This window comes from Marmota marmota, unplaced genomic scaffold (assembly GCF_001458135.2).
Source record: "Marmota marmota marmota unplaced genomic scaffold, marMar, whole genome shotgun sequence".
Lineage (NCBI taxonomy): Eukaryota > Metazoa > Chordata > Mammalia > Rodentia > Sciuridae > Marmota > Marmota marmota.
In genome coordinates, this window is record NW_025999968.1 from 17,471,533 (window position 1) to 17,487,510 (window position 15,978).

Consider the following 15,978-nt stretch of genomic DNA (forward strand, 5'->3'; position numbering starts at 1 on the left):
AACAGACACTAGTATGGCAATATGTAAATCGATGGATGTGTAACTGATGTGATTCTGCAATCTGTATATGGGGTAAAGATGGGAGTTCATAACCCACTTGAATCAAAGTGTGAAATATGATATATCAAGAACTATGTAATGTTTTGAATAACCAACAATAAAAAATTAAAAAAAAAAAAAGAAGATGCCTGAGACCCCAAAAGTGTGTCTCAATCTTCAGTACCAGCAGTCTCTCCCTTTGAGCACATATCTCACTCTATTATTTGCTTTCTTGAATAAATCTTTACTTGAACCTCTTTTCACACATCCTGAAATTCCTTTCTGGGGAAACTTCCAGGGCTGATTTGAAGTCCCCTTTTCGCTTCTGAAGACCTCCTCAGGCCCTATCTAGTGACAAGAATCATGGTATCTGGAGAACTTAATATAGTCAATGAATGACTAATGTTTCACAATAAACAAATTTTCCATGAAATACCAAAGCAGTAGTACTGTTTGAGAAGACCACAACCCCCAATTCTCAGAAACTCTCCCTGACATGGTCAGGAATGGGTTTTGTTGACATCGCTGTAAGAAGAAAGTTTAGATATATTTTGCTTCATTTAAATGTTGAAGTATAAATTTCATTTAGTCTATTAGGTTTAATGATATAACACCCCCATTGTTCTAATCCATTATGGTTGAATATTCACTCTGGGGAAGAAAGCCACCATGTTATGAGAACACCGTCTGGAAAAGTCTACTTAGGGCAATGGCAGCACCAACTTGCCAGTCATTTCAGTGGCTACTCTGAAAGCAGATCCTGGAACTACGCACAGCCTTCAGATGATTCAGTCGATAATATTGTTTGTAATTTCATGAGAAACCTTGAGCCAGAACTCCAGTGCCACTTCCAGATTCCTGGTGCACAAAAACTATTTACAAAAAAATAAATAAATAAATAAGAATTTGTCCAAAGTCATCATAGGTGAGGAGAGATTAAAATTCTTATTTCTGGGCTGGGGATGTGGCTCAAGCAGTAGCACGCTCACCTGGCATGCGTGCGGCCCGGGTTCGATCCTCAGCACCACATACAAACAAAGATGTTGTGTCCGCTGAAAACTAAAAAATAAATATTAAAAATTCTTTCTCTTTAAAAAAAAAATTCTTATTTCTATGATGCTGGAGTCTGATCTTTTGCTTTAAAAAGGGAGATTAGACAACATACTTTCTCAAGGCTCAGATGTACTGTCTATACCTAAAGACACTTAAAAAAACATAAAAATGCCATATCAGAGAGTTTTGTCACTCATAAAAAGAACCGATCTTTTCCCAAGTGACTGGAAGAAACTGTTAAATTAGAAATTAAAATTGGCAATGCTATCTTTCCCCTGGCTTTAGAACTGTTAATAATTTACCTTATTATGTTTTATGCAATAAAACATCTTGAATAGTTTTATGGTCCCAGTTATGTTGTAACCCCACTTCGAGACTGCTAAAAAAGGAATTGAGTGTGTGTGGTATGGTGTGTGTGTGTGCATGTGCGTGTTTGTTGCTGGGTATTGAACCCAGGGCATTTTGCATACTAGGCAAGCACTCTATCACTGAGCTACACCCCCTAGTTGATAACTATAATTAACTGTAAATGTAACAAACTTTTGAAAAGCCAAGAACTATTTAGAAGAGCTCTTCACACTTGAAATGAAAAAGCCAGTATTTTAAAGGGTGAGTTATTGTACTGCGTTGGCTGAGGAGACGAACATAAGAGGTGAGAAACCAATAAAGACTGGTAGTTTATTTTTCTGGAAGCCTTGTACATGAAAAGTCAGCAAGAGTAATCATCGCACTGTCAACTTCCAAAGGTACAGTTACTCACTGAATTAAAGATTTAACTGCAAACTGATCTTGCCTGCCAAATTACACTTATGCCTTAGAAAGGACAAATCTACAGAACTGTTCAGACTTGCTATGTTGGTTACATTCATCTGGTATTAGCACCAGCTAATTATCCAGTCTTTTATATGAATACTTGACCACAAACACACTATGTACTGAAATGTTCAAAGTGTACAATAACTTTTCTGAATCTCATCATTTATCCTGGAACAAGTACATTGACAGTTGCAATGACGGTACAAAAGCAATGATCAGTAAAGCTGCTTGTGCCTCAGAGCAAATCAAGGGAGTCAGCAAAGTGAACCAATAATCACTGTATTCTTCACTACCACTCACTTGCAAAATTATTTTTCAAAACCATTTTACTTTAACAAAGTCCTAGATGAAACTATGATTATTAATTTTATTAAATTTTGACTCTTGGACTGGGGTTGTAGCTAAGTAGTACTGTACTTGCTAAATATGTGTAAGGCCCTGGGCCCCAGCATCACCAAAGGAAAACAAAAAAGAAAAAGAAATCAATAAATCTTGACCCTTGAAAGTACATCTTTTTACTATTCTATGTGTCAAAATGGAAAATGGCATAGAAGTTTGTACTGCATACTGAAGTATAATGATTATCTCCTAGAAAGTGCTTGTCTGTTAGGTTGAACAACATGACTTATCCATTTGTTCTAATCAAACACTGAACTATGAGCTGAGCTAATCACTGTTTGCCATGGCACACCAATTTTACTTGACTGACAGGATATTCAAACTTTGGTATTTGTCAATTTTTTTTTGAATGAACAAAGTAAGCCTGTTATCTTAAGGAAAATAGCTAACACAAATATTTGTTGCCAATGATAAAATTCAAGTTTTCAAGTGAATATTATGAATAAAATGAATTTTGGGAAACTTCTATCAGATATCCTGAGCTTGACAGCTGCCCAATACTAAAGACTTTTTTGATGAGACCAGTGGTGATATTACTCACAAATGTGATTTTTTAATATTATATAATGAAATATAATATCATTTGGAAATTTATATAAATCAATTAACTAATATTTTCTAAATGAACAATGCAACACATTATGAAATCACACAGGGCAAAATATCCATTCAAAGGGCAAGAGGGACAAGGGATTTAAATGGGTCAGTGGACAAAAAGCTTTTTGGTATGGTTTCAGATCCCACCTTGTATCCATCTTTTAAATAACTATCACGTAGTAGCTATCTCCCACCCTTATCAGAAGTTTCATTTTCTGCAGTTACTAGCACTAAACCATGGTCTGGAAATATTACATGAAAAATTCCAGACATAAACAATTCATGAGTTTTAAATTGTGCATCATTCTGCGTAATGTGATGAAATCTTGATCTGCCCCTTCTGTCCCATTCTGGACATGAATCATGTCTGTGTCTAGAGTCTCCTTACTCTACCCACTGTCCTCTCTTAGTCACTTACTAGCCATGTGGGTTATCACATCAATGGTATCACAATGCCTGTGTTCAAGTAAAGTTTACCTAACAGCCTATAACACAACGCCTCTGCCATTCACTACTTCATCTCATCGTGCAGGCTGTACATTGTCTCACCTCATCACAAAAAGAAGGGTGCGTACAGGTCAGTAAGATAATCTGAGAGACAGACAATATTCACATAACTTATATGACAGCATATTGTTGTCATTGTTCTATTTTATTGTTGTTTGTCTCTTCCTGTTCCTAATTATAAATTAAACTTTATTGTGGGTATGTATGTATAGGGAAAAAAAAACAATGTAATAGAGTTCAGTACTATTTGCAGTTTCAGACATCCACTGGGGGTCTTTGAATGTATCACCCACAGATAAAGGGAGACTACAGTAGTTGGGATCTGAAATATTCCAAGGCTCATGTGCTGAAAGGTAGGTCCCCACTACAACAATGTTCATTGTATCATGAGGGCACTAACCTCAGCAATGGATTAGTCTGTTAAAGGATTCATAGCTGGATAGATTAATGGAAACTGTAGGAGGTAAGACCTTGTTGTAGGATGTGGGTTCTTGGGAGTATGCCCTTGGGAACTTTACCTCTTATCCCCAGCCCCTTTCCTTCTTTCTGTACGTGCGCTGCACTCCCAACCCCTTTCTCTCTCTCCTTCCCAAGCAGGAGGTGTGCAGCAGCTTTGCTCTGCCACACACTCCTGGCCATGATGTTCTGCCTCACCATAGCCCAAAAACAATAGTCAAGTGACTGTGGACTGAAACCCCTTAATTATGAGCCCAAACAAATCTTTCCTCATTTAAGCTGATTTTCTCAGGTATTTTGTTATAGTGATGGAAGGCCATCTAACAACTGTTAAAGACCGTCCAAATTATCTGAAAAGCTATTAAAAATTATTTTTTTATTTTAAAATTTTATTTTAAAGCTATTAAAAATATTAATTTTTTTCTTTTTTCCAACTACCTATCTGAATAAGGCAACATTATTATTTTCATGTTCTTCACCAAAAACAGCACATTGCAACAAGTTCAATGCAGAAATAGACATGAGAATCCCTCTTCTGTAAAAACAGACATTAAGAGATTTGCAAAATTGTAAAATAATAGTTTTCTTCACTAAACATTTTCTTCTAGTTTAAGAAATATAGTTATTTAAATGATAAGCAAAGATTTAAATAATTTTTAATGATAGAATGTAGATAATGTTATATTGTCCAACTAAATAGTTCCAGATTGGACTATTAGTTGTTGAATACTTGGTTCTGGAAACTTCCTTTCTATCCCAACTCTATTTCCACTATTCAAGACAGAAGAAAAGGTTAAATTTAACTCACTGCCTCATTAATATAGAAACAGGATATTGTATGTTTAAATCTTCATATCTTCATTATACAGTTGCTTAATATACATGTTTATTAGACTGATTTACACATTGATTTATGTTTTTCAAAACATTTATATTCATAATCTCTTATCCCTTTCACTTTAAACACAGATAACACATATCTATCAAAATAGATGATAATCAGATAATTTTATTGCTTATATAAAAGCATGAATACTTTATGTGCCACATCTATTTAAGAAGAATTTTAATTGTAGAATTTTTATTTTTTATATAAATAATCTTTATTTTAGAAGGACTTTGAATTTAGAATTTAAAATTTAAAGTTTTTGGTTTAGGGGAGTTTTTTTGTTGTTGTTGTTGTCTTTGACATTGGTCGATAGAGATTTATTCTGAATTTCTATCAAAAGGACAGTAGGTCCGATATAAAAAGTCCAATTATAAAAATGTTTAAGAGAAGAAAAATCGAAATTGGCCTGGATCATGTGCAAAACAGATATCATCACTAATGAAACAATAAAAAGTATAGACCCACAATATAATATATACTTTGGCAAACTTATTGATATCACTACTGAAAGTCCACCATATACTGAATGCTGTGTTAGATAACTTGTACACACACTATCTCTAGTGTTAAGTAATAACTGGGAGAATGGTCAAAGATTGAAGTAAAATACACAGTTATGAAATCTTACCAACCACAACCCTTGAGAAGCAGATAAAATAAAACAAATATGCATAGCTACAAATGGGAAAATGTTATGATACAAAGATGATTTAATACTGAAAGTAATGAATGAAGAAATCTGTACTCTAATATTAAACAAACTATGCAAAATTAATACACAGTTAATGACAATTATTCATTTGAACAAATGCCTCTCTTCCCCTAAAATTGTTTTTGCTTAAATTTTCAGGATACTTTAGGCCAGCAATTGGCAACTACCACCTGCAGGCCAAATCCAGCCTGTTGGACAACCTATTACCTAAGAATGGTTTTTGCATTTTTTAATGATTATATTTTAAGTGTTTATATAAGTGGTCAAGTGAGTCAAAATGGTTAAATAAGTGCCTACATAATATCCTCCATCTTGTCTCTTGGGCCACAAAACCTAAAACAAAAATCTTGTCTACTTGGCCCACAACAGAAAGAAATCTGCCAACCCTATTTCAAGCAAAAGTGCTCAAAGGCTCTATGGTGTCATTACTTTGAAGCCTACAAACCCAACTCTAACAATTACCAATTGTATGACCTTGGGCAAGTCCTTTAACTTCTGAGCCTCATTTTACTTCTGTAAATTGAGATGCTAGCTTCTAAATCAAATTGCTAAAATTACATGAAATAATGTGCAATGTATGTAATGTATTTGACACATCCTAGAAACTTAACATTAATTCCATAAATTATTATAACCACTGTGTATCTGTTGCTGTGGGAAGCAGAAAGGATAGATCACAAACTAAAGCCTGGACAAAAACCTCTTGTTATAACTTATGTCTGCATAGCATTTCTCCCCCAGAGTACTTTTACATTGTGCAATCAAACTGGTTAGGAAGGAGTCTTGTGTATTTTTAATTCATAATTGTTAAATTTACAAATCAGACAACCATTATAATGAACAATTTTAAAGATGCACTAAGCTGGCAATGAAGTTTAGCCAACAGGTTCTCCCCGTAACATCCTTCCACTTTTCTCTATTTCCAACAATCATATTCAAAATTTCATCACTTAATTTTTTTCTGGATTTTACCAGCTTGTCCTGTTGCCTAGAAAGTAACTTTTTCCTGTCAGCCTACTCATCCTATACAGGATAAAAGTTCCACAAAACTCCAAACAAACAGGATCTGGGAGACCAAAAAGCAATTCTATGGTGAAGAGTGGAGGACAGAAACAAAGAAAGTCATCTTTCAGTATTATCTGTTCAAACCTCTCAGAATCCTTGATAAATCTCTCTCTCAACCCTTTTCTTTCCAGTGTGCCCAACAGGAATGACATGCTCCCATCAGAAAGTACTGTCCAGCCACTGTGATCTTCAAAATGCTCTGCGGCTCTTGAAAACACTTCTTCAGCGACTTTCATAGTTCTTTAAGGAGGGCTTCCCCACACGTTGGAGAACCACTGCTCTAAATCTAAATGACCCAATCATTGTAGGGTCATTTACACCACTCAGACTATTGGAAGACAGAAGTCATTTGTACTAGGTCTTACCCACATGAAACAAATGTAGAGTCATATTTAAATTTACAAATTTACAAATGCCTATCCTATCTAAAGTTATAATTATGACAACCCCATCCCAGGGAAAAGTATGGAGAATGGTCATAAAAAGAGTTCTCAGGTTTGTGTGGACGGATGACATCTACACAGGTACCATGAGATGGGAGTCTTTAAATACAGGTATGGTGGGTAAAAGCAGAAAAGATCTGACAAATAACCTTCTATGAAAATAACAACAAAAAAGTGTAGATGCAAACAAATAAGCTAAGAGTAACCAGACTGCCAAAATGCCTGAATTTTCAGAGTCACTTCTACTTTCTTATTAAGAAATGCTATAGAGAGGTGGTGGGGGGAGGGGAGTGCTGAGGAGCTATATTGGCTAAATTTTGTTGTTGTATTTTGTGCACTATGGATATGTAACAACAAACTCCCCATTATATATATAATGCACCAATAACAATGCGAGAAAAAAAGATATACTATAGCAAAGAAGAGACTGGGTGATCTTTATCTGGGGAAGGCAGAAGTTGAGGGAACATACGAACAAAATTTAAATTTTCAGGTTGGATATTTTGGATTCTCAAACACGTTTGTCTGTATACTCATTTACCAAAAAGTGTTTGTTCAAAGAACAAAATTTTACTTCAAGAAAAGATAAAAAGGCAATATCTGGAAATATAATTATCATCAACTTAAATTCTATTGATAAAAAAATTCACCTATTCATAGATTCATTGAATAATGAACACTCCTCCAGGTAGTAGGAGTATAGTACTAAAGAGACAGGCAGTCTATGCCCTCATGGAATTTGCATTCTATGAGAAAGATAGGCAATAATCAAATAGCTATATAATATAATATACAATACAGTGCCAGGTTGTAATAATGTGCTATGAAGAGAAACGGCAAGATGAAGGAAGACAGTCAGAGGGGCTATTTTAGATAGATCTTTAAAAGCCTCCCTTATCACCTTCCAGACCTATGTAACAACAAAGCAGTTCAAGGCCTGGGAATCCTTGCCTCCTGTCCTTTTCAAACTCTGATGTTACTCACTCACACACACTCAACTCTGACCAGGGCAAAGACTCCAAATGCTGATCCCTAACTCTGGCCTCTTCTTTAAATTCTTATCCCACGTTGACCAAAGTATAATTGACAGGTCTAAAACCAAACTGGCCACACTCATTCTTTGCCCCTGTATCCCCCACCAAAATACTACCTTCGCTTTTCCAGAAATCTCTAAAAGACTTATTAAAGATTCAACTCTTTTCTGCTCCTTCATACCACAATAGAAAAGTCCTAATAGTTCCTTTTCCAAAGTGGTCCCATTCACCTCTTGGAACGCATTTGAAAAAAATCACATTTAAGAGTAGCTGGAAGTTTAGGGAAACATTGCTCCTGCTCAACCACAATTAGACCCTATACTCCCATATTAAAACTAAACCCTTATCTGTTGATTTGCACATCCTCTAAAATCCAGTCATATCAAATTTACCAGTTATTGAATGAATTGTACCCTCCAAAATAAATGCATATGTTGAAGCCCTAATCCCCAATATCTCAGAATGTGACTATATTTAGAGACAGGACGTTTAAAGAGGTAATTAAGTTAAAATGAGGCTTAGACTGAGCCCTAATCTTTTGTTGTCAAAAGAAAAGGAAGAGCCATCAGGGATATGTGTGCACAGAGAAAAGGCCACGGGAGGACACAGGGAGAAGATGGCCATGTATATGTCAATCAGAGGGGCAACTTAGAAGACATGAAACCTGCTGGCACCTTGATATTGGATTTCCAGTCTTCAGAACTATGAGAAAATTCTTTTTTGTTATTTAAGTTACCCAGTGGGAATGGGGGTACTGTGCCATGACAGCTCCCACAAACTAATACTCAACCCCACAGTACTTCCAATTATTCCTGACATGTAGATCTTATGAATGATCTTCAAAAAACACAACATTAATTTTTGCCATAAACTTTTGTCCAAGCTAGAATTCTTGTCTGTAATATTCTTTATCCCTTACTTAAACATAGTGCTATTTCTGTTTTGTGGTTTTGGTTTTTTTTGATTTGTCGATTGGTTGGGGTTTGGTTTGGGATGGTTTGGGTAACTGGGAATTGAACCTGGGGTGCTTTTTACCACTGAGCACATCCCCCGTCCTTTTTATTTTTATTTTGAGACAGGGTATCACTAAGTTTCTGAGACTGGCCTTGAATTTGTGATCCTGCTGCATCAGCCTCCTGAGTCTCTGGGATTACAAGTGTACACCACCACACCCAGCAAAAAATGTTGTGTTTTGAAGTCAACAATTTGGGTTCATATGCTAGCTCCTTGTACTTAACCTCCTACCTTAATTAACTTCTCTTTTCTGTTTTCTCATCATTCAAATGGGCATTTTAATTGCATTAAATCATTATGTAGGTTCAAAGAGATAGTGTACATGATATGACTAGTATAATCCCTGGCACATTGTATAGACCCAATGATGACAAATATTATCCATTTTTCTAAGCTATGCTTATTATTTGATTTTTGAGCATTCTGGCATCTTTGGTCCACCAGCCAAATTTGAAGAGAACATTTGGGAAGGGGAGAATCATGGAGTTAAGTTTTGAGCCCTATCCCTAAGAACTCTGGAGGGATCATGCAAGGAGCCCTAGGGAGCCATTCAGCGTTTCTAAAAAGGGTAAAGACATGCTCAGAAGCAGTTGCTGTGTGAATGCAGGTGACCAGGACAGAAACTATGCAACAGTCAAGGTAACAGGTCATAAACAGTTGAACTGGAGTGGTGCCCATGGGAATGGAGAGGGGGAAATATTTAGAGAAATATTTCAGGCAAATAATCTATAGGACTGGCACCAGGCTGTCCGACCAAGCGAGCGAGGAGAATCAGAGGTAGCTCCATAACCTTGACATGACTAGAGGGGAAGCAGCAGGGACAGAAATAAGGAAGCCAGATGAAGGAGACAGGTGGGCCTGAGTCTGATTTCAACCTTCATATTCTATTCCCTGTTCTGCTCCCACCACTGCATCTTACTTTTTGTCTGCAATGTGATAGGGCAGTCTCTGGGTCCTTCTCCTCCAGAAAAATTTCAAGAAAGGATCTCAAAATATAATCACATCAAGGCATAAACAGAAACCTCTCCTAAAGGCTATTTGCATTTTAAAGAGAGGCTCCCCCAGAAAGGGAAGAACCGTAAAATTTGAGAAGTGACAAACCTAAATCAGATGTGGTGTGAAGAGAGGATGTCCTTTAACATTATTATCCCCACACTTTTCACCTCCTGCCTGTTACAAACCCTGGCTGTGCACTTTCACCATACCCTAGATTTTAAATGAGTGTTGTTGTGTTTAAGAATCCCTTTCTTATCTTCATGCTGGATGCTGTACAATACCACATGCAAACAAAGAAAACTGTTTTCACTGACTGTTTAAAAGATATAAAACATAAGCACAGAATAGCAGGGCTGGGAAGGTCCTCACACTAGCCTCTGCCATCTTTCAGATGACACTGGAGATTCCAAGGCTAAATTCAGAAACCTGGCCCTATCACTTTCAGTTTCCACCAATTCTGTCTTCTACCTTAAATTAAACCTACCTCCTTTGCCCTTACCAGAGTTACAAAATAGGAAGTTCTTATATCCTTCATAGTAGCTTTTCACAGCTATTGTGATTAGAAAATAAAACCTTCTTTCACTTTTGTTTCACATTATGGATTATTTGTTCAACCAAAATTCATGGATTCTGAAGTGCTATACTGCAAAGATGAGGGAATGGAGTGGAGAAAAGGAGTAGGGCCCCAATCAGAGTTCACATAATCTGTATCAGGATTTTTTGGTTCATCTTCACTCACAAGTCCTAATCCCCATATCTGTGGGTCACCTTTGTAGTTCTGTCCCCTTTTGAACCTCTGGCAAGCCTTCTGGGTTTCTTTAAATGTGGAATTTCATGGAAAAAGGTCCAAATTTTACAAGAGGATCTGACCCATATGGAATCCAAATGCATTAACTCATGATTCTCAAAGGGATTATCTCCAGCTATACACTCATTTCAAAGTGTGTACATTAAAGTATGCAGCCAGGCAAGGGTGTGTGTGTGTAGGGAAGGTTGTTTTGATTCAATAGCTGTCTTGCTGAATCACTCAGCAAATTATTTACTCTGAACTTTGCATTATTTTCTGTCATATTCATGCTGTGCACACTTAGACTCTGCCAAACATTGTACAAACAGAGTTAAAAAGAAAAAAAAAAACATTGTGAAACCACTGTGGAAAATGATATGGCAGTTCCTCAGAAAATTAAACATGGAATTACCATTATCCAGCAATTTGACTTCTGGTCACATATCCAAAAGTACTGAAAGCAAAAACTCAGGTAGATACTTATATGTACATATTCATAGCAGCATAATTCATAATAGACAAAAGGTAGAGGCAATCCAGTGTCCACTGATAAATGGGTAGACAAACAAAATGTGGCATTTGTACACACACACACACACACACACACACACGAACACAGAGGAATACTATCCAGTTTTAAAAAGGAAGGAAATTGTGACATACATTACAACGTCAAAGAACCATGAAAACATTATGTTATGTGAAATAAACTGGTCACAAAAGAACTTATGATTTAACTTATGTGAGGTATCTACAGCCATGAGTTCACAGAGACAAAAAGCAGAATGGTGGTTGCCAGAGCTGAAGGGGGAGAGGGAATGGGGAATTATTGTTAAATCAATAGAAGTTTCGATTTGGGAACATGAAAGTTTCTGAAGATGAATGCTGATGATGGTTATAAGGTAATGTGAAAGTACTTAATGCTGCTGAACTATACACTTAAAAATAGTTAAGACGGTAACATTTATGTTGTTTACCACAATTTTAAAAATATATTTAAAATATTTAAGGACATAATAGAAAAAAATTTTTTTCCTCAAATAAAGAAATTTAAAAAAATATTCTCCTTCTGGAATCCAGTATTTTTAAAAATTATGGCAATGATTAGACACAAAGCAAGACACTAAAACACAATAGACCAGATAAAAAAAATGTTTCACATTAAATGAATAAGTACATGAAGAGCATTTATAGCAGCCTTTCTTTCACTATCAGACTCCCTCAGGAAACTTTTTACATATTTTTCCCCCTAAATATCCCTTGAGGAAAAGTTTAACTGCACAGATATACTGTGTATCCATTTTTTGTACCCTGGTTCTTTGCAAGCCCACAAACCACTGCAGTTATCTTAAGATTCTTCCCCCAAGAACCAATACTTGTCCTTTCGGGGGCAACATCGCCCTCTTTGAGAATGCATGATTTAAAGTATTAGTCACTCTATAAAAACAGGTGCTGTACAAACAGCAAATATGACTGAAAAAAAAATCAGAGGACTGAGGGTGCACATATACTACTCAATGCTAGAATGTGTCCAAAAGTCTCATATCAGTATTAAAAGTATCTGAACATTGATAAACATCTAAACAAAAAGAGAAATTCATTTCTACTGTCTCCAAATATCTGGAAGTTAGCATTGTATAGTTATAGTATCTAAGTGTTTAACAGAATTTTGGTAAGTTTAATTCAGATATTTGGCATTATGAATAGAGAATGTAGTATTACCATTGTTAACATAACGATGACAGGATTTATTTTCACACATGGTAAAATGATATATGCAGAAAAAACTGTATATTTTTTCTTATTAACAGAAATTTATGGAGCTTTATAATTTTGCTACTCAAAGTGTGGACCTTGGGACAGAACATCAGCATCACCTAGGCTTGTTTAAAAGGCTGAATCAAGCTCCTCCCCAGACCTGCTGAAACAGAGTTTGTAGTTCAACAAGATCCCTAAGTGACTCTACTCACATTAATTGAGAAATACTGCCTTTAAAGACAAATATAAAACTGGGTGCAGGAGCACATACCTGTAATCCCAACTACTTGAGAGGGTGGGGGTGAAAGATCACAAGTGTGAAGCCAGCCTGATCAACTTAATTAGACCCTGTCTCAAAACAAAATATAAAAAGGGCTGGGGATGTAGCTCAGTGGTAGAACACCCCAGGGTTAAACTCCACTACTGTTTTATATATACTCTTCCTTAATTCAACGCATTTTAATCATTCAAGAGGTTCACTTATTACTCCTCTCAAATGAATTTATTTCCTATAGAGAATAAAGGAAATGTAAACCAGAAAGGGATCACAGGAGACTTCTTAGAAATCACCAAGGACCTAAAGCATGCAAACTACTAACCTGGGAGCTACCTCTGGAAGACTTTAATTCAGGTAGTTTATTAACTGATCCCTGCTCTGGCAGGGATGGTTTGGAACAGGTGAATGGGTTTGCTAGATGCCTAAGGCTCTACTCTTTAGAGGCAGCTGCCATGGACCCTTCACCAGAGCTGTGACTCAGAATGCTCCAACATTTCACTTTCCAGAATGGAATGAAAGGTCCTGCCAGAGGCAAGAAAAATGTGTAGCACAATACCCCTTTCTTTACAATCCTACAATTTCTAAAAATGGCTTAATAAGTAAAAGGCTGCCTTTCTCCAAAATATTAGTCCAGCCACCCATATAGTTCTAAAGCATATTCTGTGGTCTTCTTAAAATACAGAGGGTTATGGCAGTTATCAACTCAAACTTTATTAGTTGAGTACGAAAAGGGAGGAGGTGGTGGCCAAGTGTGTGATTTGGGGAGGGGGGCTAGATAATTCAGGACCCTGGGAAGAATGGACCACTCCCTATTGTACCTTTGCCTGATGGCAAACCAGAGCTCTGCTACTTACTACCTGAAGGGCCCTGAGCCAATTGCTCAATCCTCCTGAGCCTCAGTTTCCTCATCTATAAAATAAGACTAATTATACTCACCTCAAATGTTATTATGAAGGCTAAAGGCACTCTTATTAGTTGACTCCTAAAACAAGTGTTTACAAACACTTGTTAATTCCCAGTCCACTAACTCCTCCAGTAAGATAATTTTAACCACTAAGCTTGAAAGGAAAATGTTTTTCCTCACAGAGAGCTCCAAGTTAAAGGAACAGGAAGTACTTTGATCAGAAACCACATACGCTAGCTTTAGTGAGCCTCTTCACCAAAACTCTGAGGATATGATGCTTTCGGAGCCTGTTAAAAATTACCTAACCCTGAAACCGTTGGTCAGCAGAGAGCTGAATTTCCCTCTTAGATGTGTTCATATGCTCTCCCCATGAAAAATAATGGAAATTCAACAAAAGTTGTTGAAAAACTGCTAAACCACCAAAAAGCTTTAGTTCACAAGAAATCACAGTCACATGCCTATAAGTAAAATTCATAATAGTCTTGAAACAACTTCAAAAATTGGTTAAAAAGACAAGAATCTTAGAACCTTTAGAAAACATCCCACTCCCCATTTTGACTTTAGCAGCCAAGACTTGAGTGATACTTAGATCCTCCTTGGTTAGAAAAATCTGCCTTTCTCACCCTTGGGAGTTCAGCATCAGGCCACAGGAGTCAAAAGGTGAAGTTCAGCCTGGGCCCTCGTGATCTTCCTATTAACCTGAAGGGAAAAAAATCAAAAGGCCACCAAATCAGCATCAGGTTAAGAACCAAAAGGAATTTTTTTTTTTCCCCCAGGAGTAATTCATGGTTGATCTTAGAAAAATCAGAAAGCCTTCCCCTTAGTAGTGTTCTCAGGAGTCTGTAGCTTCTTAGAGAGTGTCTTCTGATTTCTGGAAAGGAGGACCTATTTCAAGACAAAGTATAAGGACAAGGGTTTGCATCCCTTCCCTTAGTGAGGAAAAGTCAGTATCTGAACAACTCAGTTGGGCTGACGGTAGTCCTCACCTCCACACTAGAAAGAAAGCCAAGGGTTTAACAAGCCAGTGCTGAGCCATGGCTTCATATGCTAACTCCTCCCAGATGGATTCTTCCACCCCTGCACCTGCACCTGCCCAACTGTATCCTTAGCCGAAGCAAAATGATGCTGAAGAGACTGTGGAGCCGCTGCTGGATCACACCTTATATTCTGAAGCTAATAAACAGACTTCAGGGTTACCTGCATATTTAGATGATCCTGTGGGGGACTCCCTCCTCTATCAAGGAATACTGAGAGTGGTGAATGGGCCTTGGAAACTTTACTCTCCTTTTATTGTGAAACAACCTACTATCTGACTAAGAGAAGCAAAAAAAATTCCACTCAGCCAGATAGTGTATTTCTTCAGATGCCAGTTTCAAATTGACAGTATATATATAGAGAGATATAACCATGTACTAAAATTTACATAATAAATGTCAGCCTTTTGGGGACAACACCCTCACCTACTACAGCCAGTTTCCTATCCCTGTGAAGAAAATCTTAATTGATCCTACATAGAAACATGCTTTTATTTGGACAAAACACCTTAAAATACTGATACAGATTGTTATGAAACTGATGATCCAGCCAAGTCATCAAATTTCACATTTCCCTCATTCATAAAACGGTCACTCATAAATTCTAATTTTATAGAGGTTATATAAAAATTTTTGAGGGCAAGCTACCAAATACTCTCCAATATACTTGGATATATTTTTCCATAAAAACAGTGACATGCCTGCCCTTTTTGGAAAAGCATACCTCTAAAGCCATACCTCTGCCTTGTGGCATCACAGGTCTAAGTCACTAAAGCTAAACCCTTTACATGAGATTTAGGCTCCCTTCGCCACTTGTCCTATCCACTTCCGCCATCAGCATCTTGGTCCCTCCTAAGCCTTTAAGATAAACAGACACCATTCATGCTATTAACAAACTATAAAATCACCCCAGATCTTCCCCCCAAAAAAAGAAAACCTGCCCCACCCCCCAATATTTTGCCCCAAAGCAAATATTACTCAAACATCAGAAAGTGATTCCCAAGGAAAAAATATGGGAAAAAGAAAAGGGCGGGAACTTAGCATTTCAAGACACTTCTTCATACTAAATATCAAATAATAAAAATATACCTTTGTGTTTGAAGAGTCAAGTCATACAAATACGTAAAAGCAAATCAACTGTTTCCAGCTGTAATCAGCGATAATAAACGAAGTACGTGAGAGCGTGAGAAAAGATGAT